This window comes from Cherax quadricarinatus, chromosome 83 (genome assembly GCF_038502225.1).
Source record: "Cherax quadricarinatus isolate ZL_2023a chromosome 83, ASM3850222v1, whole genome shotgun sequence".
NCBI classification, from domain to species: domain Eukaryota; kingdom Metazoa; phylum Arthropoda; class Malacostraca; order Decapoda; family Parastacidae; genus Cherax; species Cherax quadricarinatus.
Window position 1 is genome coordinate 13697856 of NC_091374.1, and position 21508 is coordinate 13719363.

The following is a 21508-nucleotide window of genomic DNA, read 5'->3' on the forward strand; positions in this document are numbered from 1 at the left end:
CTGCATTGTCACATATTTTTTTTATATAATTAGAAAAGGACTGTGGACATCCTATATTGCATTGTACTGTGGTGAGTGCTTCTCTGTTTTCAAGAGGTTGCTGGACCAGTAACTGCAAAGTGTGCTAGTTCAGCCAGGATGTAATGGCTAAATAGGCTTACATACTGCTGGCAGCAACATCCTGGTTGATCAGGCAGTCAGCAATGAAAGCTGTTGTTTTTGAGTTGAGTAACTCGTAACTGGTTACAGGTTTGCACCTACACCAGTGAGGAACAGAAGATACTTCACTCAGAAATTTTTTAAATGTATGTCGTAGACTAAATTCCCAGTCGAAGGGTATCCTGTGCATCCCTTTTTTTTTTTTTTTTAACAGTTCAATCAGAGCAACACAAATTGAGGAATAATAAGCTGTGAAGGCTATTTAAATTCCAGATAAATCTACAAAGGAGTTTTATATAAGGCCTAGAAAAATTTTGGCTAGCAAGAACTACAGTTTAAATACTGATTATACAGTATACTGAGAAGTGTTAGGTAAAAGGACACAGGTGCAACGAATGTGACATTTTATTGTGGCAACATTTTACTGTCCAGGAGCTTTGTCAAGCTGAAACGGCTTGTCAAAGCTCCTGGAGTGCGAAACGTTGCCACAATAAAATGTTACATTAGTTGCACTTCTGTTGGTAATTCTACCAACATCAATACAATCCTGAGAAGTAACTAGATGACCCACATACTTTATTTTCTTACTGATATAATGAACATTCTGGAAACCTAATGTTTATATTAGCCTGAACCAATCTAGTTCTTTTTTTTTTTTTTTTTCTTTTTTTTTCTGTAAAGGATCTTTTATATTGCTATTTTCGACGTACAGTAGTAATCAAATGTCTAAATGCGCTCTATGGTATTACCTATTGAAGTTTTTCAGTCACGTGACTTTAATCAATTGATTTACAGTTGTCAGCCATTTTTTTTTTTTTTTTATTATCACACCGGCCGATTCCCACCAAGGCAGGGTGGCCCGAAAAAGAAAAACTTTCACCATCATTCACTCCATCACTGTCTTGCCAGAAGGGTGCTTTACACTACAGTTTTTAAACTGCAACATTAACACCCCTCCTTCAGAGTGCAGGCACTGTACTTCCCATCTCCAGGACTCAAGTCCGGCCTGCCGGTTTCCCTGAATCCCTTCATAAATGTTACTTTGCTCACACTCCAACAGCACGTCAAGTATTAAAAACCATTTGTCTCCATTCACTCCTATCAAACACGCTCACGCATGCCTGCTGGAAGTCCAAGCCCCTCGCACACAAAACCTCCTTTACCCCCTCCCTCCAACCCTTCCTAGGCCGACCCCTACCCCGCCTTCCTTCCACTACAGACTGATACACTCTTGAAGTCATTCTGTTTCGCTCCATTCTCTCTACATGTCCGAACCACCTCAACAACCCTTCCTCAGCCCTCTGGACAACAGTTTTGGTAATCCCGCACCTCCTCCTAACTTCCAAACTACGAATTCTCTGCATTATATTCACACCACACATTGCCCTCAGACATGACATCTCCACTGCCTCCAGCCTTCTCCTCGCTGCAACATTCATCACCCACGCTTCACACCCATATAAGAGCGTTGGTAAAACTATACTCTCATACATTCCCCTCTTTGCCTCCAAGGACAAAGTTCTTTGTCTCCACAGACTCCTAAGTGCACCACTCACTCTTTTTCCCTCATCAATTCTATGATTCACCTCATCTTTCATAGACCCATCCGCTGACACGTCCACTCCCAAATATCTGAATACGTTCACCTCCTCCATACTCTCTCCCTCCAATCTGATATTCAATCTTTCATCACCTAATCTTTTTGTTATCCTCATAACCTTACTCTTTCCTGTATTCACCTTTAATTTTCTTCTTTTGCACACCCTACCAAATTCATCCACCAATCTCTGCAACTTCTCTTCAGAATCTCCCAAGAGCACAGTGTCATCAGCAAAGAGCAGCTGTGACAACTCCCACTTTGTGTGTGATTCTTTATCTTTTAACTCCACGCCTCTTGCCAAGACCCTCGCATTTACTTCTCTTACAACCCCATCTATAAATATATTAAACAACCACGGTGACATCACACATCCTTGTCTAAGGCCTACTTTTACTGGGAAAAAATTTCCCTCTTTCCTACATACTCTAACTTGAGCCTCACTATCCTCGTAAAAACTCTTCACTGCTTTCAGTAACCTACCTCCTACACCATACACTTGCAACATCTGCCACATTGCCCCCCTATCCACCCTGTCATACGCCTTTTCCAAATCCATAAATGCCACAAAGACCTCTTTAGCCTTATCTAAATACTGTTCACTTATATGTTTCACTGTAAACACCTGGTCCACACACCCCCTACCTTTCCTAAAGCCTCCTTGTTCATCTGCTATCCTATTCTCCGTCTTACTCTTAATTCTTTCAATTATAACTCTACCATACACTTTACCAGGTACACTCAACAGACTTATCCCCCTATAATTTTTGCACTCTCTTTTATCCCCTTTGCCTTTATACAAAGGAACTATGCATGCTCTCTGCCAATCCCTAGGTACCTTACCCTCTTCCATACATTTATTAAATAATTGCACCAACCACTCCAAAACTATATCCCCACCTGCTTTTAACATTTCTATCTTTATCCCATCAATCCCGGCTGCCTTACCCCCTTTCATTTTACCTACTGCCTCACGAACTTCCCCCACACTCACAACTGGCTCTTCCTCACTCCTACAAGATGTTATTCCTCCTTGCCCTATACACGAAATCACAGCTTCCCTATCTTCATCAACATTTAACAATTCCTCAAAATATTCCTTCCATCTTCCCAATACCTCTAACTCTCCATTTAATAACTCTCCTCTCCTATTTTTAACTGACAAATCCATTTGTTCTCTAGGCTTTCTTAACTTGTTAATCTCACTCCAAAACTTTTTCTTATTTTCAACAAAATTTGTTGATAACATCTCACCCACTCTCTCATTTGCTCTCTTTTTACATTGCTTCACCACTCTCTTAACTTCTCTCTTTTTCTCCATATACTCTTCCCTCCTTGCATCACTTCTACTTTGTAAAAACTTCTCATATGCTAACTTTTTCTCCCTTACTACTCTCTTTACATCATCATTCCACCAATCGCTCCTCTTCCCTCCTGCACCCACTTTCCTGTAACCACAAACTTCTGCTGAACACTCTAACACTACATTTTTAAACCTACCCCATACCTCTTCGACCCCATTGCCTATGCTCTCATTAGCCCATCTATCCTCCAATAGCTGTTTATATCTTACCCTAACTGCCTCCTGTCAGCCATATTAGACATAAAACCATGTAGTCTTATGCAGTATTGATAAGATATGCAATAACTCGTGATATATATCGTTACTGGGTAAAATATCTGGAAAACTACTATGAAAGCCTGGGCAACAAGCCTGCATTGGCAGTAGTTATCTGTAACTGCATCTTGCCATGTCATCCTGGCTAATGTAATAAATATGTCGCTTAATTATTGCTGTATGATCCATGTGGGTTTGGCTTTTTTTTTTTTTTTTTTTTTTTTTTTATCTACATTGGCTGTCTCCTACCATGGCAGGGTGGCCCAAGAAAGAAAACCAATTTCCCATCATTCATTCAATCACTGTCTTCCCAGAAGTGTGCTGACATCACACTTCGGATTACCCTTCATCTTCTCTTCTCCCTTACTACTTCCATGATACAGATCTGGCTAACTGATTTCCTTGAATCCCTCAGTAAATGTTACCTTGCTTACATTCCAACAGCATGTTCATTACAGATCACTTGATAATGACACATCCATTTTTATTCCCTATCAACTTAAAGAAGTAATGAGTTATAGTTAGTATCTTTTTGTTAGTGATAGATTTATTTTGTTTTGTTGTGTTGTATTACAAGATAGATTTATAGTATTAACAAATACAGCAGTGTTCCAACTTACAATGTTAATGCATTCCATAAAAATCATCACGAGTCACATGTTCGATACTCTCAACGTATTTTCCTGTAGAATGCCTCGTATTGGAATTGTGTGTTCCTGAGTAATAATAATCCAAATAAGTGCTCTTTCCTTCCTCATTGCTGTGGTTGAATATGGTGTGGAGTGACAGATGTGTAGGCAACAGCTCCTGCTGTCCCTACATCACACCCACTGCAATGTCTAGCGTAATTGTTAAATATTTATATTTTAACCAGTGTACTAAACAGATGTGAGTGCTCTGTGCATTTATAGAATGAGCATACTCTGTTCAGAGTATGAATGCATTTAGTAAAAAACTAACAGAAAAAATTACTAATAATTATAAAATTCATCCTTAATAAAAATACATATGTTTAAATCTGTGGTTCATGACTAATCTCTACCAAGTAAATGTGAGCTCTAAAAAGAATGAAATTAATATACACAAAGTATGAATGCTAATAAGAAACTAATTAAGAATAAATCTGATTCATTCTTAAGGAAACTGGTAAATATGATGGTCCTGCCATCAGAAATGTGACTCACTTTTTCATAAGTATGTGTAATTACTGTATTTTGCGGCTTAAAAGACTTGTTTTAGTTTCAATGGCTCGGAATCGTACGTAACTGGGAGAGCTACAGCCCACCCAACACCCCAAACTTGTAGCTTCTGTCACTGACCTTCACTTTATAGGATGCAGCGTGATTTTTGGACTTATTTTATGGGAAAAAGAATCATGTGTCTTATACGCCGCAAATACAGTAATTGTGTCCAAGTGCCAAAGTCATAAGTCAGAACGTTGTAAGCTGAGGCCCTGCTGTAACCCTTTAGTTGTGGATGACATACCAGGTGCATGGGACCAAACTATCTAACATGTTAGTATGCGTAATTTTTTGTGCCTCGGTGACTCTCCGGAATCGACTTCGTGGGTTTTTTCCCACATCTTCTGCCAAGGTAATTGTCATGCTTATTTTCATATCTGCAAATAATGATTTTGAAGCTGTGGCTGGTGTTTTTTATGCTTGCTTCAATGAAAACGGTAAATAACCCAGAACTTTGCCTTAGTACAGTACTGAGCTTTTTATTTTGTTTACAACTAATCGTGTTCTGTTCATCATAAAATGGAATATTTATTTGCCTACTTTTTCCATTATTCCTACTGACCTCACTTTTTTTTTTTTTCTTCAAAAATCACATTTGTTTAAATGCTTTCATGAAATCTGCGTGGAACACGTCTGTATTTTGGTTTTCTTCCAATGTTTCTAGTTTTGTCATAATAGTTTAGTAGTTGACAAGCATGATCTTTTCCCCTCTAAATCAGTGTTGGTTCGGGTTGTGCAGGTTATGCTGTTTCCAGTTTGTAATTTTGTTTCCAATCACTCTATCAAAGACTTGTATAATGTGTGATGTTAGTGCTACTGGTCTGTAACATTTTCGACAGTGCTCTGCTGCCTCCTTTGTAAAGGAGATATGTCTTATCTTTTTTAAAGGCTTCTGGGATTTCACACCTCTTCAAGGGGGGCTCCTTGGCGTGGTGAAGAGGCTCTTGGTCTGAGGAATTAGACCTGTCGGTCTCCTTCCTCAGACCGAACCTAATTACCCCCCAATCCCCCCTTCCCTATCCCATCCTCCCCTTTTTCCTTTCCTCCTCCTCCTCCCCACCCCTCCCTTTTGCCCTTCCTTTTTTGGCCTTTGGGATTTTTCCCACAGGCGTGCTAGTTCCTAGGTAGGGGAAAGGGTAGCAGGGTCCATCCCATTCCGTTGAGGTTCTTGGTGGTGGCGTAGTTTGCCGTGGAATCTGGATCGCCTGGGGATGTCCCGATCCCTCTCCGGTATCCCGGAGGGTGGCTTTGGGTGTCTTTCGGGTGACAGGTGTATCTCTGGAAGCCACCTTTCGGATTCCGGGGGTGGTGGCCGAAGGAGGTATGCTTTGTGGCGGATATCCGGCCACCCTCTCTTTTGTCCACCAAGGTAGCTCGGCAGATGTGAGGTTGCTATCCCGGATTGCTGGTTTACTGGCATGAAGGGTAGGGTATGGCATGGGTTCCACGCTGCATCTGCGCTACTTGCGGTGCTGAGGTCCTCTTGGGCGCGGAGGGAGATTTCTGGCCCTTTCATTCCTCCTAGGAACTATCCCTCCCCAGTCCCCCTTCTTTTTTTCTTTTTTTTACTTTTATTTTTTTCTTTTCTTACAAACAAAAAAAAATAAGTAACCTAACCATGGAGTCCCCGATGCATGACCCCGCTACCCCCGGCCCCCTTACTGTTACCGCACCCTGTTCTGACCTCGCCTCGTCTTTTGGCCACTCTTCGGACACTCCTAAGACCCCTGTACCTCTTGCTGGTGCTGTTTCGTCACCCGCTTCAGGTGCCGGGGTTTCGACTCACTCCTTCGATTTGTCTGACCTCCGCTCTCCTTTGACTATGCTTCTGGCCTCTCCCTCTATGGTGCGGCAATTTTCGAATCGCCAGCCCGTCCCACGTCGGACCAACTCTGGTCCCACTTCTAAACGCCAACGACAATCTCCTGATGACGTTACTTTGTTACCTTCCCATTCTACTCGGAAAAGACCGACACGTCATGCACTCCCTCTCCACACTCAGTTTAGGACCACACAGTGGACTAAATTCTTTACTTTAAGACGGGCTTCTTTTACTGCCTATCTTTCCGACCATAGTATTGGCAAAGTGCTCTTACACCGTGTAGGTAGAGATATTTCCTTTCATGCTCTTAAGAGTGGTACGTGCATCATCACAGTCCAGAATGCTACCCAAGCTCATGATCTTTCTCTTCTTTCACATATCGATACTATTCCTATCACTATCGAAAAACATCATTCCCTCAATTCTTGTAGTGGTACTGTCATTCTGCCCCATACCATAGTCCAACAGAATTTCCAGACATGTGGCAATGACATTCTCGAACAGCTGGAACTCCAAGATCTCCCAATTCTCAAGGTAGACACTTATGTTCTTCCTGCCCGCGGGCGGAGACGATACCCTTGCAATGTGGCTCGTTTAACTTTTGACAGCCGTGAACTCCCATCCTCTGTTTATGTAGCAGGACATCGGTTACAAGTTCGAAAGGTGATCCCTACACCGCAACAGTGTAGAAATTGCTGGCGATTTGGCCACCCAGCAAAATATTGCAGATCTATAGCCGAATGCCCAGTCTGTGGTGCCGATGACCATTCTAATACGTCTTGCAGTCGACCTCCCTCTTGCCTTAATTGTCATGAGGCTCACCCTTCGTACTCTCACCATTACCAGGTCTACTTGAATGAGCGGTAAATTCGTTGCCTCAAAGAGGCAGAAGGTCTCCCTTATGCTATGGCGGTTTCTCATCTCTGCCTCCAAGGGAGACTACCCCGTGTTTCTTATTCTCGTGTTTCAAAACGTCCCCCCACTTCCGGGGTCCCATCTTCTGCAGCCTCCTCTGTGGTTGACAGTTCCATAGTCACTCCTGTATCTAATTCTTTTGCTGTCCTGGGCTCAGATGTCCCTACTTCAACACCTCAGTCTGTTCTCACTTCATATTCTCCCTCACAAACCCCAATCGTCCCTCTACTTCTCAGAAGTCCAAAAAATCTCCTTTAACCCCTCCTTCCCTTCATCCACCTCCACACTTTACCTTCCCGGTCTCTGTACCTGGGTCTTCCCCTTTCACTGGCTCTGTTACAAGTGTGGAGGTTCATCCTCCTCCTCGTACTGTGCCTTCCTCCCCTGTCCCCTCCCAAGTTTCTTCCTCTTCTGCCACCTCCCAGGTTTCTGCCTCTTCTGTCCCCTCCTACACTTCTCCAGTTCCCTCCACTCTTCCCCCCCCCCCCTACCTTGGTACAGTCCATTACAGTTCTGATCTTTACTCAAACTCCTCCTCCTTCCATCTCCAATATTGTCTCCCATACGACGTCTCTGAACTCCGAAACACTTGAAGCAATCTCTGAATATATTGCAGAGACCAAACCATCAATGGACACTGATCCACCCTCTGTTCCTTCTCTTTCCTCTTCTCCATCTGCGCAACTCCTTTCTTCACAGTGCACCATTCCTTCACTGCTTGAACGTTTTCCGCTGCCACCGCATGTGGACTTTTCTAACCCCTCTAGTCCGTAAGTACCCTTACCTGCGGATTTCTAGTATCTTTATCGTTGCCAATCATGGCCTATTTACAGTGGAATATACGCGGCCTCGGGTAATCGGGGTGAGCTTCAGACGTTGCTCTCCCAATTTTCCCCTGTTGGTGTTTGCTTACAAGAACCAAAATTACACTCTGCTGTTATCTATCCCATCTCAGGCTATAATTTATTGTATTCTTCGGATCCTTTTCCTGATGGGACCTTTAACGAAAGTGCCCTTCTTCTACGCACTGATATTCCGTACCATCAGCTATTTGTTCGTACTTCGCTGCATTACACAGCAGCCCGTATCCACCTGCATAGGTGGTATACACTCTGTTCTTTGTACCTCTCTCCTTCTCGAGCATTATCTATTCCGGATATTGCCTTTCTTGTTTCGTCATTACCGCCACCACTTCTGTTACTTGGCGATTTTAATGCCCATCATTTTCTCTGGGGGGTCTCACTGTGATTCCCGTGGCATTCAGCTAGAGGCTTTTCTTGCTTCCCACCCCCTCCATGTTTTAAATACAGGTACTCACACCCATTTTGATCCTCGTACTCATACTCTCTCTTGCATCGATCTTTAAGTCTGCTCTTCCTCTGCTGCACTAGACTTCACCTGGTCTGTTCTCCCAGATTTACATGACAGCGATCATTTTCCAATCATTCTTACTTCCCCTTCATATTCACCACCTCTTCGTAACCCACGCTGGCAATTTGATCAGGCAAATTGGGACCTTTACTCACAGCTAACTGTTTTTCGTGAGGTTCCTTCTTCGTCCTCCATTGATGAGCTTTTACACCTCTTCTCGTCCTCAGCTTTAACCGCAGCTTCTCATTCTTTACTCCAAACCTCGGGCAGGCATTCTCAGAAATGTGTGCCTTGGTGGTCTCCTGCTTGTGCTCGTGCAGTACGTTTGAAATGTGCTGCGTGGGGCAGATACTGGTATAATAGAACCAATGAGAAACTTCTTGATTTTGAGCAGAAGCGTGCAATCGCTTGCCGTGTCATCCATGACGCTAAATGCACTTGCTGGCGAGATTGTCTCCACCATCACCTCTGCTTCCTCTATGAGTGCAGTCTGGAAAAAAGTACGGAAACTGAGTGGTAAATATTCTCCTGACCCGGCTTCTGTTTTGCGGGTTGCCGGTGTTGATATAGCAAACCCTCTAGATGTTGCCATTGAAATTGGCAATCATCTGGTCCGTATTTCTCTGGGGCTCCATCTCTGCCCCTCGTTTCTTTCCTCAAAGTCTGCCAGAGAGTTAGCACCCTTGGACTTTTCTTCTCTCAGAGAAGAACAGCATAATGTGCCTTTTACACTTCAGGAACTGGAGGCAACACTCTCAGCTTGCCAATCACCGACAGCTGGGCCTGACGACATTCATATTCGTATGTTACAACATTTACATCAGTCAGCCCTTGCAGTCCTCTTATGCCTTTTCAATCTTATTTGGTCACAAGGAGTTCTTCCACAGCTGTGGAAATCTGCCATTGTTCTCCCTTTCCGCAAACCGGGTACTACGGGACATGAAGCCTCCCACTATCGTCCCATCGCTCTTACCAGTGCAGTTTGCAAAGTGATGGAACGTCTGGTAAATAGACATTTAATGTGGTATTTAGAGACACACAACAGTCTCTCCACTCGTCAATATGGCTTTCGTAAGGGCCGTTCTACCATAGACCCCTTACTACGTTTGGATACGTATGTTCGTAATGCCTTTGCGAATAACCACTCAGTTATTGCCATATTTTTTGACCTTGAGAAGGCATATGACACAACTTGGAGGTATAATATTTTGGCCCAAGCCCACTCCTTAGGCCTCCGAGGCAATCTACCATCTTTCCTTAAGAACTTTTTAACTGACAGACATTTCCGTGTTCGAGTCAATAATGTGCTCTCCCCGGACTTTGTCCAAGCTGAAGGTGTCCCTCAGGGATGTGTTCTGAGCACAACACTTTTTCTCCTTGCTATAAATGATTTGGCCTCTGTTCTTCCATCCAATATTTGGTCATCACTCTATGTAGATGACTTCGCTATTGCTTGTGCAGGCGCTGACTGTCACCTCATTACAGTTTCTCTCCAGCATGTGGTCGACCGTGTTTCCAATTGGGCCACCACGCATGGGTTTAAATTTTCCAGTACCAAAACTCACCAAATTACTTTCACTAGACGCTCTGTCATCTCCGATCATCCTTTGTACCTCTATGGCTCCCGTATCCCTGAACGTGATACAGTCAGGTTTCTAGGCCTTCTCTTTGACCGTAGGTTATCCTGGAAACCCCACATTACCTCTCTAAAGGCAACTTGTCACAGCCGGCTGAACCTTCTTAAAACCCTTGCTCATCTTTCATGGGGAGCTGATCGTCGAACTCTCCTTCACCTACATTCAGCCCTCATTTTATCGAAACTCGATTATGGTGACCAGATCTATTCAGCGGCCTCTCCTGCTACTCTCTCTAGCCTTAACCCCATCCATCACCAAGGATTACGTTTATGCCTTGGTGCTTTTCGCTCTTTCCCTGTTGAGAGCCTCTATGCAGAAGCGAATGTTCCATCCTTGTCTGATCGCCGTGATACCCATTGCCTTTGCTACTATGTGCGCTCTCACGATCTCCGCAATCCTTCCATTTATAGAATGGTCACTGATATTAGTAGACATTCTTTATTTGTTCGCCGCCCCTGTTTGCTCCGTCCCTTCTCTCTTCGCCTACATTCGCTCTTGTCTTCCCTTCAGTTACTGCCTTTATATGTTCATGTAGCATCTCACTTTTCCCTACCCCCCTGGGAAGTTCCAGCTGTTCGGGTCTGTTCTTTCTCACTCCCTTGCTCGAAAGCCCAACTGCCTACGGTGGCTTCCCGCTCTCTCTTTCTTGACCACTTCCACTCTCATTCTCATGCCATCGCCGTGTACACAGATGGCTCTAAATCTTCTAACGGCGTCGGATTCGCAGCAGTGTTTCTGGACAGCGTCGTGCAAGGGCATTTACTATCTTCGGCTAGCAATTTTACTGCTGAATTGTATGCCATTCTTGCAGCACTTATTCGTATCACATCTATGCCTGTGTCATCATTTGTGGTTGTCTCAGACTCCCTTAGTGCTCTACAGGCTATACGGAAATTTGATACACCTCACCCCCTAGTTCTCCGTATCCAACTTTGGCTACGCCGTATCTCTACCAAGCATAAAGATATTGTTTTTTGTTGGGTCCCTGGTCATGTTGACGTACAGGGCAATGAACAGGCAGACACTGCTGCGCGGTCAGCAGTACATGACCTACCAATTTCATATAGAGGTGTTCCATTTCCGGACTATTTTGCTGTAATAGCTACCCACCTTCACACCCGTTGGCAACAACGTTGGTCTGCTCTGCTCAATAACAAACTTTGTTCTATTAAACCGAGTATAGGTTACTGGCCGTCTTCTTGTCACCAGTGTCGAGGTTGGGAGACTACTCTCTCCCGCCTTCGCATTGGCCATACTCGTCTTACTCATGGATATCTCATGGGGAGGCGCCCTGCTCCTCTCTGTGAGAATTGTCAGGTTCCAGTATTGGTTAGCCACATTCTGTTAGACTGCCCACTTTATCAACGAGAATGCAGAATTTACCTCCAACGTCGTTTTCACTCCGCTGCTATCTCTTTACCTTCCCTTCTCGCTGATGGACCCACCTTTCATCCAGACACTCTCATTGACTTTTTGAGAACAACTGACTTACTCCACAAACTCTGATGATACCTTCAGCCCTTTCTACCTCAATCTCTTGCTACCCTCTACCCCTGCACTATCCCCTGCCCCGCTGTTTTCTGTAACCTACTAATCATCCCTCCCCCATTCTGCCACCCGATACCCTCACTTCCTTCCCTACCCTGCAGCGCTGTATAGCCCTTGTGGCTTAGCTATTTATACCATTTTTACAATAATGCAGTCATCTGCATAACAGTAAATTTTGTATTTTTTTGTATGAATAAAAAATCAAAATAGAAAGCAATAATAATATAAGAGGGGCCTAGAGATGTGACTAATGAACAGAGCATATGTTATTTTAGTGCCACGAATGTCTACCTTGTTTATTCTGGACCCTATTTTGAAATTGGCATATTTTTTATTTTGTGTGAAATTGGCCAAATTGCCAATTTCTGACCACCATATTGGGTAGTCCAAATTAGTAAATGGGAGGTTTCTTGTACTCAGCTGATAGATAAAATGGAGTTCTAAAGAAATAGCTATGAGTTTGGTCAACTGGAACAATGGAATTGGCTGAAAATAGGGCTCAAAGTCGGCGAAATCGCCGATACGCATATGTCGCCGAGACCGCTAACTTCGCGGGAGCATAATTCCACGAGTTTTCGACCAAATTTCGAACTTTTGGTGTCATTACCATCGAGAAAAGATTCTCTATCATTTCATAAGAAAAAATAATTTTTTTTTTTTTTTTTTTTTTCAAAAATTTAGCGACATAGAATGACAGTTTCAGAGAGGGGCCTGAAACAGTCAAAGGGTTAAAGTGCAGGCATTGTACTTCCCATTTCCAGGACTCAAGTCCAACTATATGAAAATAACCGGTTTCCCTGAATCCCTTCACTAAATATTACCCTGCTCACACTCCAACAGATCATCAGGTCCCAAGTACCATTCGTCTCCATTCACTCCTATCTTACACGCTTGCTGGAAGTCCAAGCCCCTCGCCCACAAAATCTCCTTTACCCCCTCTCTCCAACCCTTTCGAGGACGACCCCTACCCCTCCTTCCTTCCCCTATAGATTTATATGCTTTCCATGTCATTCTACTTTGATTCATTCTCTCTAAATGACCAAACCACCTCAACAACCCCTCTTCTGCCCTTTGACTAATACTTTTATTAACTCCACGCCTTTTCCTAATTTCCACACTCCGAATTTTCTGCATAATATTTACACCACACATTGCCCTTAGACAGGACATCTCCACTGCCTCCAACCGTCTCCTCGCTGCTGCATTTACCACCCAAGCTTCACATCCATATAAGAGTGTTGGTAATACTATACTTTCATATATTCCCTTCTTTGCCTCCATAGATAACGTTTTTTGACTCCACATATACCTCAACGCACCACTCACCTTTTTTCCTTCATCAATTCTATGATTAACCTCATCCTTCATAAATCCATCTGCTGACACATCAACTCCCAAGTATCTGAAAACATTCACTTCTTCCATACTCCTCCTCCCCAATTTGATATCCAATTTTTCTTTATCTAAATGATTTGATACCCTCATCACCTTACTCTTTTTCTATGTTCACTTTCAACTTTCTACCTTTACACACATTCCCAAACTCATCCACTTACCTTTGCAATTTTTCTTTAGAATCTCCCATAATAATAGTAATAATAATAATAACATTATTTACTCCATTACTGTCTTACCAGAGGCATGCTGATACTATAGTTCAGATGCCCCTCCAAACCAAACATCTCCACCCCTCCTTTAGAGTGCAGGCACTCTATTAAAATTTCACCTAGAAGTGATACTCTTGGTTAAACTAAGAGTAGAACCACCTATGATGTCTCTTGACTAGTTGGCATCACTATGGGATTATCAGCAGTAGGGTTATTGTTGAATTAGACCCTATTCTAATTGGTTGATTCTATTGTAAATGTGGGTAGGGGAGGTGCTATCCTATTTTTTTCCTATAGCACTCGTTTGAGAGCAGACTACCATCTTTGGTGGAGATTGCAAGCTTCATTGTTGCATTAGTCGAGTCTTTAGTCATGTTGATTTGCCATGCATTGACACTCATAAACAGGTATGCCTAATTTCTACCTATCTGAAGATGAGCTATGGACCTTTTATTGGGAACACTTATTTTGGAAGGAGGATAGAGATATAATGGAGGTTGTGTTGTTCCTTAATCAGTCTGGTGGTTATGCATCACTTCTTTGAGGACTTGTGGTTTGTTGTGTGTTTTCCATTTATGTATTCGCTGCCTGAACTTAGTTTAAGGATTTTAGTTCATGTTTTGCTTGTAGAGTTTAAGTAGTGTTGGGTGAGTGGAGTGGCACTAGACCTGTTGGCAGTTTGTGGTGAGGTGTTGTATTTGGCTTGAATCAAGCAGTTGCTGGAGGGTACATACCATTTGATGCAGTACCATGTACAAGGCTAACTGTGAAACTAGTGAAGCAAGTTTGGGTAAAAGGAAAGGCATTATCACGAATAAGGTAATAGGTAACAATAGAAAGCAAAAGGTCAGTATGAGAGATGAAGCATCAGGATGAGAGTGTAGTTAGTGGAGTTCTGCAGTGACTAGTGTTGGGGCCAGTGCTATTCTTGGTTACTGTACATAAATGGGGGTGACACCAAAGATGCCACCCCGGGTGACACCAGCCCTAACAATGCCACTGCTCTTTGCCATTAACACCACATTCTGGCTCACTGGTTCTGTCTTGCTAAGAACCTGTTCAGCAAGGTTTGTTTTAGTCTCCATTTTAACACTTGTCTAAATTGAGACATGACACTGTCATTGTACATGTTAGAGAGACAGATGGCCACTGCTTTTTCTTGATGGCATTTTTTAACAAACTCCTGCACTTCATGCCATTTAGCACACATTTCCTTGACAAGTGCAATAGGCACATCATCCCTTCCCTCCTCTTCCTCTGATGACAGCTCCTCTGCTACAATCTGTTGCTGCTCCTTCTGAAGGTCTACAAGTTCTTCTGTGGTGAGTTAAGTTCTATGCTCCTCCACCAACTCCACATCATCTTTAGTCACCTCTAGGCCCAAGGTCTTCCCCAGGGACACAGTATCCTCTACTGGCTCAGGCTCATTTTCAGAGCCTTCAAAATCCCTGGTTGCCACAAAGTCAGGGCATAGTTTCTTCCATGCTGACTGCATGGTTCTGGAAGACTCATTACTCCAGTTTTTGTCTATAAGCCTCAAGCAGGTGAGGATATTGAAATGGTCCTTTCAGAACTCCCTGTGGGTTAAATTTGTTTCTGAAGTGATTTCAAAGCACCTTTCAAAAAGTGCTTTGGTGTAGAGTTTCGTGAAGTTAGAAATGACTTGCTAATCCATGGGCTGGACCAGCAGGTCAGCAACCAAGAGAACATATGAAAACCTGATATTTTTTTTTCTCAAATTCCTCATTTGAAAACAGATTTGTTCGACAAGTAATGCAGTCGACAACCGAGGTTCCACTGTAATACAATTATTTTAGAGGATAATACTCATCAGAACATGGAAATTATTCTCATTGTTTGACTATTGGGCTATCCTGGGTTGAATATATGAAGTGTGCTTTGTGGCTGAATTTCACTATCAGTATCATGAAATTGTAAATATATATAGATATATATATGTATGTATGTATGTATGTATGCAAGTAAGTAAGTAAGTAAAGTATGTAAGTAAGTAATAAGATCACAGTAAACAGGTGATTTCAGAATATGCAAAACAACCACTGTCAAAGTATAGAGAAATTCCAAGCACTTTCATGACTATTCACATTATCAAGGAACATTGTTCCTTGATAATGTGAGTAGTCACGAAAGCGTTTGAAATTTCTCTGTTCTTTCACAGTGGTTGTTTTGCATGTGTGTGTGTGTGTGTGTAAATAAAATTTTCTCTTGTACGTTTAACCCTTTCAGGGTCCACAGGCCCTCTCAGAGACTTGTTCTCAGGGTCCCCCAAATTAAAAAAAAAAAAATTATTTTTTCTTATGAAAAGATCATAATAACACCAAAAGTATGAAATTTGATGGAAAACTTAGGAATTATGCTCTCAGGAAGTTAGCGGTCTCAACGATGTTTACGCATCGGCGATGTTGCCCACTTTGAGCCGTATTTTCGGCCAATTCCAATGTACTAGTCGACAAAAATCGTAACTGTTTCACTAGAACTCCATTTTTTCTATCGAATGAGTACAAGAAACCACCAATTTACCGATTTCAACTATCCAATACAGTGGTCAGAATTTAGCAATTTTGCCAATTTCACACAAATTTCAAAAGATGCCAATTTCCAAATAGGGTCCCTCTTACATTTCTTTTGCTTTCCACTTTGAATTTTTATTCTCACAAAAAATAGAAGATTTACTGTTATGCAGACTACTGCATTAGTGTAGAAATGGTATAAATAATATCGGCGCACTTGTGAAAGAATATTAGACTCGCCAATTGATGTGCATTGGACGCTTAGCATGATTTGTTTACTTTTGAACTTTGGTAAAAATTGAACATTTCTGCTACTTTGAGCTCAATTTCAAGGTACTTTTCGTTGTAAAACCAGTCAAAATCCTCTCAATTTCTGTAATATGTCTTCCATTCTATACAATGAGACCAGGAAAAGTAGAATACAACAATAAATACCATACGAAAATATAGTGCAAAGTCGCTGTTTTAATCCAAAAACACGGTCAAAGTTTTTTTTTCTCATTACACACTGTTTGCTGCAGGATTTTTTTTATACTGTGCACACTGACCACATAGACCCATTCTTTCATATGTAGGCCTACCAGCTTTCTCTCACTAGATTTGAGGGTGCTAGAATTTATGAGTACTAGTACGTCATGGACCCTAGCGCTTAAGCCATACTAGTACGGCCGAAACCCTGAAATGGTTAAAGATATATTTATTTCATTAATGTTAATGTAAAAAATTTTAATTTTGCTCCAGACGAATCTTAGAAAACTTACCTAACCTTATTATAACAAGAACAATTTATTTTAGCCTAACCCAACTAAATATATTTTAGATTTGTTTACAATAATTTAATACTAATCAAACACAGTGAAATTTATTTTTCTCATTAGGTTCAGAATGATTTGGGCGAAATTATTGCATACACAAATTTTCGCTTGTCCTATATGGCAAGATGAACGTTGCTATTTAAGCCAAGATCGCAAGTTCTGCCTATTCGGCATGACGTACATGTTTGTGTGTGTGTACTCACCTAGTTGAGGTTACAAGGGTCGAGTCCAAGCTCCTGGCCCCGCCTCTTCACTGGTCGCTACTAGGTCTCACTCCCTGAACCGTGAGCTTTATCATACCTCTGCTTAAAGCTATGTATGGATCCTGCCTCCACTACATCGCTTCCCAAACTATTCCACTTCCTGATGACTATGTGGCTGAAGAAATACTTCCTAACATCCCTGTGATTCATCTGTGTCTTCAACTTCCAACTGTGTCCCCTTGTTACTGTGTCCAATCTCTGGAACATCCTGTCTTTGTCCACCTTGTCAATTCCTCTCAGTATTTTGTATGTCGTTATCATGTCCCCCCTCTCTCTCCTGTCCTCCAGTGGCGTCAGGTTGATTTCCCTTGACTTCTCCTCGTAAGACATGCCTCTTAGCTCTGGGACTAGTCTTGTTGCAAACCTTTGCACTTTCTTTAGTTTCTTTACGTGCTTGGCTAGGTGTGGGTTCCAAACTGGTGCCGCATACTCCAATATGGGCCTAACGTACACAGTGTACAGGGTCCTGAACGATTCCTTATTAAGATGTCGGAATGCTGTTTTGAGGTTTGCTAGGCGCCCATATGCTGCAGCAGTTATTTGGTTGATGTGCGCTTCAGGAGATGTGCCTGGTGTTATACTCACCCCAAGATCTTTTTCCTTGAGTGAGGTTTGTAGTCTCTGGCCCCCTAGACTGTACTCCATCTGCGGTCTTCTTTGCCCTTCCCCAATCTTCATGACTTTGCACTTGGTGGGGTTGAACTCCAGGAGCCAATTGCTGGACCAGGTCTGCAGCCTGTCCAGATCCCTTTGTAGTTCTGCCTGGTCTTTGTTCGAATGAATTCTTCTCATCAACTTCACGTCATCTGCAAACAGGGACACCTCGGAGTCTATTCCTTCTGTCATGTAGTTCACAAATACCAGAAACAGCACTGGTCCTAGGACTGACCCCTGTGGGACCCCGCTGGTCACAGGTGCCCACTCTGACACCTCGCCACGTACCATGACTCGCTGCTATCTTCCTGACAAGTATTCCCTGATCCATTGTAGTGCCTTCCCTGTTATCCCTGCTTGGTCCTCCAGTTTTTGCACTAATCTCTTGTGTGGAACTGTGTCAAACGCCTTCTTGCAGTCCAAGAAAATGCAATCCACCCACCCCTCTCTCTCTTGTCTTACTGCTGTCACCATGTCATAGAACTCCAGTAGGTTTGTGACACAGGATTTCCCGTCCCTGAAACCATGTTGGCTGCTGTTGCTGAGATCATTCCTTTCTAGGTGTTCCACCACTCTTCTGATAATCTTCTCCATGACTTTGCATACTATACATGTCAGTGACACTGTTTTGTAGTTTAGTGCTTCATGTCTGTCTCCTTTTTTAAAGATTGGGACTACATTTGCTGTCTTCCATGCCTCAGGCAATCTCCCTGTTTCGATTAATGTATTGAATATTGTTGTTAGGGGTACACATTGCGCCTCTGCTCCCTCTCTCAGGACCCATGGAGAGATGTTATGTTGCCCCATTGCTTTTGAGGTATCTAGCTCACTCAGAAGCCTCTTCACTTCTTGGTTGTGTGTACTGTGTCCAGCACTTGGTGGTGTGTGTGTGTGTGTGAGAGAGAGTGAGTGAGGAATTCGCAAGAGCAGGCGAAATATACACAAACACTGATCTCTGGCTGAAGGAGACACGAACCTTGGAACAAGGTACGCAGTGCTATAGTGCCTAGCATAATGCTAGACGTTGATCCAAGGCAGCCAGCTTTCAGGGAGAAGGCTTACATCTTTTCATCTCATCCCCTGCATGTATCAGCCTTACTCGAGATTTTAACAATGCAAGGAATTCGCAAGAGCAGGTGAAATATACACAAACACTGATCTCTGGCCGAAGGAGACTCGAACCTGCGAACCTTGGAACAAGGTTCGCAGTGCTATACTTTTCTCACCACACTGGACAATACCTTGGCACCTAGCACAATGCTAGACGTTGTTCCAATGATGCCAGCTTTCAGGGAGAAGGCTTACAGCTTTTCATCTCATCCCATCTTTGAGCAACTTGCATACCCTGTTTGTTGGTATGTAATCTGGTGATGAAACATTAGCTCTGGGTTTCTTTGTTTACTTTTGCTCAGCTATAGACAAGAAATGGACTCAAGAGATGCTAGGTCTGTGTACACATGTCTAGGTACCCAGTTAAGTGCAGGGATAAGCATTTTATGTATAGGGAATATAGAGTGTAACTGTGTATTGAACCATGTTTCAGGGAATTTCAAAGAGTGCATCAGTTCTAGAAATATGACCATTGCCTGTATGTACGTATGTGTACACATGTTAGAACAGTAAGAAAGTGAAGCAACTGGATTTGTTCATTTACATTTTTGTATATCATTGTTTTATAAACAATATACAGTGGACCCCCGGTTCCCGATGCTATCGGTATCCGATAAATCCGGTAGCCGATGCATTTGATTGAAAAAAATTTGCCTCTCTTCCCGATACAAAACCCGGTATGCGATACGATTCGTACGAGACGTGTCCAGTGTTCACAAGCCAGCCAGTGTGTGCGCATCTAAGGATACATTCGGTACATTCTATATTATCCATATTATCACTGTTTTTGGTGCTTGTTTCAGCAAAATAAGTCACCATGGGCCCCAAAAAAGGTTCTAGTGCCAACCCATCGAGACCAAGGGTGCTAATGACTATTGAAATTAAGGAAATGTGTGCAAAGTGGCTTGAAGTGCAAACCTTTTTTGATGAAAATCACCTTGACACAGCTACTGCAAGCCGTGTTGGCAACTTGTACAATGACACTGTTGTGAACCACTTTAGGAACGTCATAAAGGAACGAGAGGTACAGGCCTCTATGGACAGATATGTTGTGCGACACAAGTCCAGTGACTCTCAACCTGGTCCTAGTGGCATTAAAAGAAGAAGGGAAGTAACCCCGGAAAAGGACTTGCTACCTCAAGTACTAACGGAGGGGGATTTCCCTTCTAAATGCTAACACCATCCACACACTTCCCTCCTCCCATCCCATCAATCATCACCAGATCTTCATTAAAGGTAAGTGTCAATTATTCTTTTGTTACATATTATTCTATTGTTATTGTTGTTATTGTAATTACTAATCTATTGCATTAAACTTAATATTTCATGTGGTAAAAGTTTTATTTTTTTCATACTTTTGGGTGTCTTGCATGGATTAATTTGATTTCCATTATTTCTTATGGGGAAAATTGATTCGCTTTCCGATAATTTTGGTTTACGATGAGCTCTCAGGAACGGATTAATATCGTGAACCGGGGGTCCACTGTACTGTTGACAGTGTGAATATTGTGTTGTATACAAGAGGTAACCATAAGGACATTGAGTATGACATGAGTGTCATAGCCCATAAAAGTTACTTGAAATTTAACAAAAAAAAAAATCAGAATATGCAAGAAAAAAGTGGAAAAATGTAATACGCAGCATACAGTAATCACCGATGTTGCAGTCATCGGGGCACTGACCTTCAACTTCACACCATCACATCTTGGTAAGTGCTGATGGGATTTTTTTATTGAACTCGGAAAAATGTGCTCTCTTAATTTTGGGGGGTCACTGCAGTAAAAAGATTAACAGTTCCCCATGTTAAGACTGTTCTAACTGCCAGAGAGCCAGCAGATTTATTCTATGTCAAGACTTGGACACACTGATTTTGCCTGCTTTTCTTGCAGAAAGCCCCAACCTTTGATGCAGACACTCATCCATCCATCCATCTATCTATCAATCCAAAAGTGTGTGTGAGACTTCTCCCATATGTGTACGTTAGTGTTTTTTTTCATGTCCCTGTGTGGAAGTGGGCAGTCCAACATGGTTACAATTAAGTAAGGATTGGTTACTCCATTGATTACTGTAGTGTGTTTCAACTTGTCTTGTTGATTCTGAATTCTTCCAATCCTTAGTTCACTACATCTGTTTTCCTACATGGTACCCAAAAGTTTAACACTTGTGTGCCCTCAAGGGAGGTACATCGATGTTGGTGAAGAGTTATCAATTCAAGGAGTTGAAGCTGTTTCTCCCCTTGGATTGAACCTGATTATCTCCCATTCCTTATGCACTGTATGATTTTTATGGGTCTGAGCTCTTTGCCATATTAATAAAAAGATTAACAATTCCTCTATGCCTAAAAATAGCTGTACTATATTTTTGTTATACAATCCATAAAACTATATTTAACCACAAAGCTAAATTTAAAAATTAGCCTGATAGGTTATTTTATTATTATTTTTTATCATCATATTGGCCGATTCCCACCAAGGCAGGGTGGCCCGAAAAAGAAAAACTCATCTTCATTCACTCCATCACTGTCTTGCCAGAGGGGTGCTTTACACTACAGTTATAAAACTGCAATATTAACACCCCTCCTTCAGGTATGGCAGTGAAATGCCTAAACATAACCAGGAAA

At 42.3% G+C, this 21508-nt stretch overlaps 1 protein-coding gene across 2 annotated transcripts in view; it reads left to right on the forward strand.

The window, feature by feature from the left end:
* LOC128702108 (cytoskeleton-associated protein 5-like) overlaps positions 1-21508 on the forward strand; it is an 81207-nt gene that overhangs the window by 57195 nt on the left and 2504 nt on the right. The window lies entirely within an intron of this gene.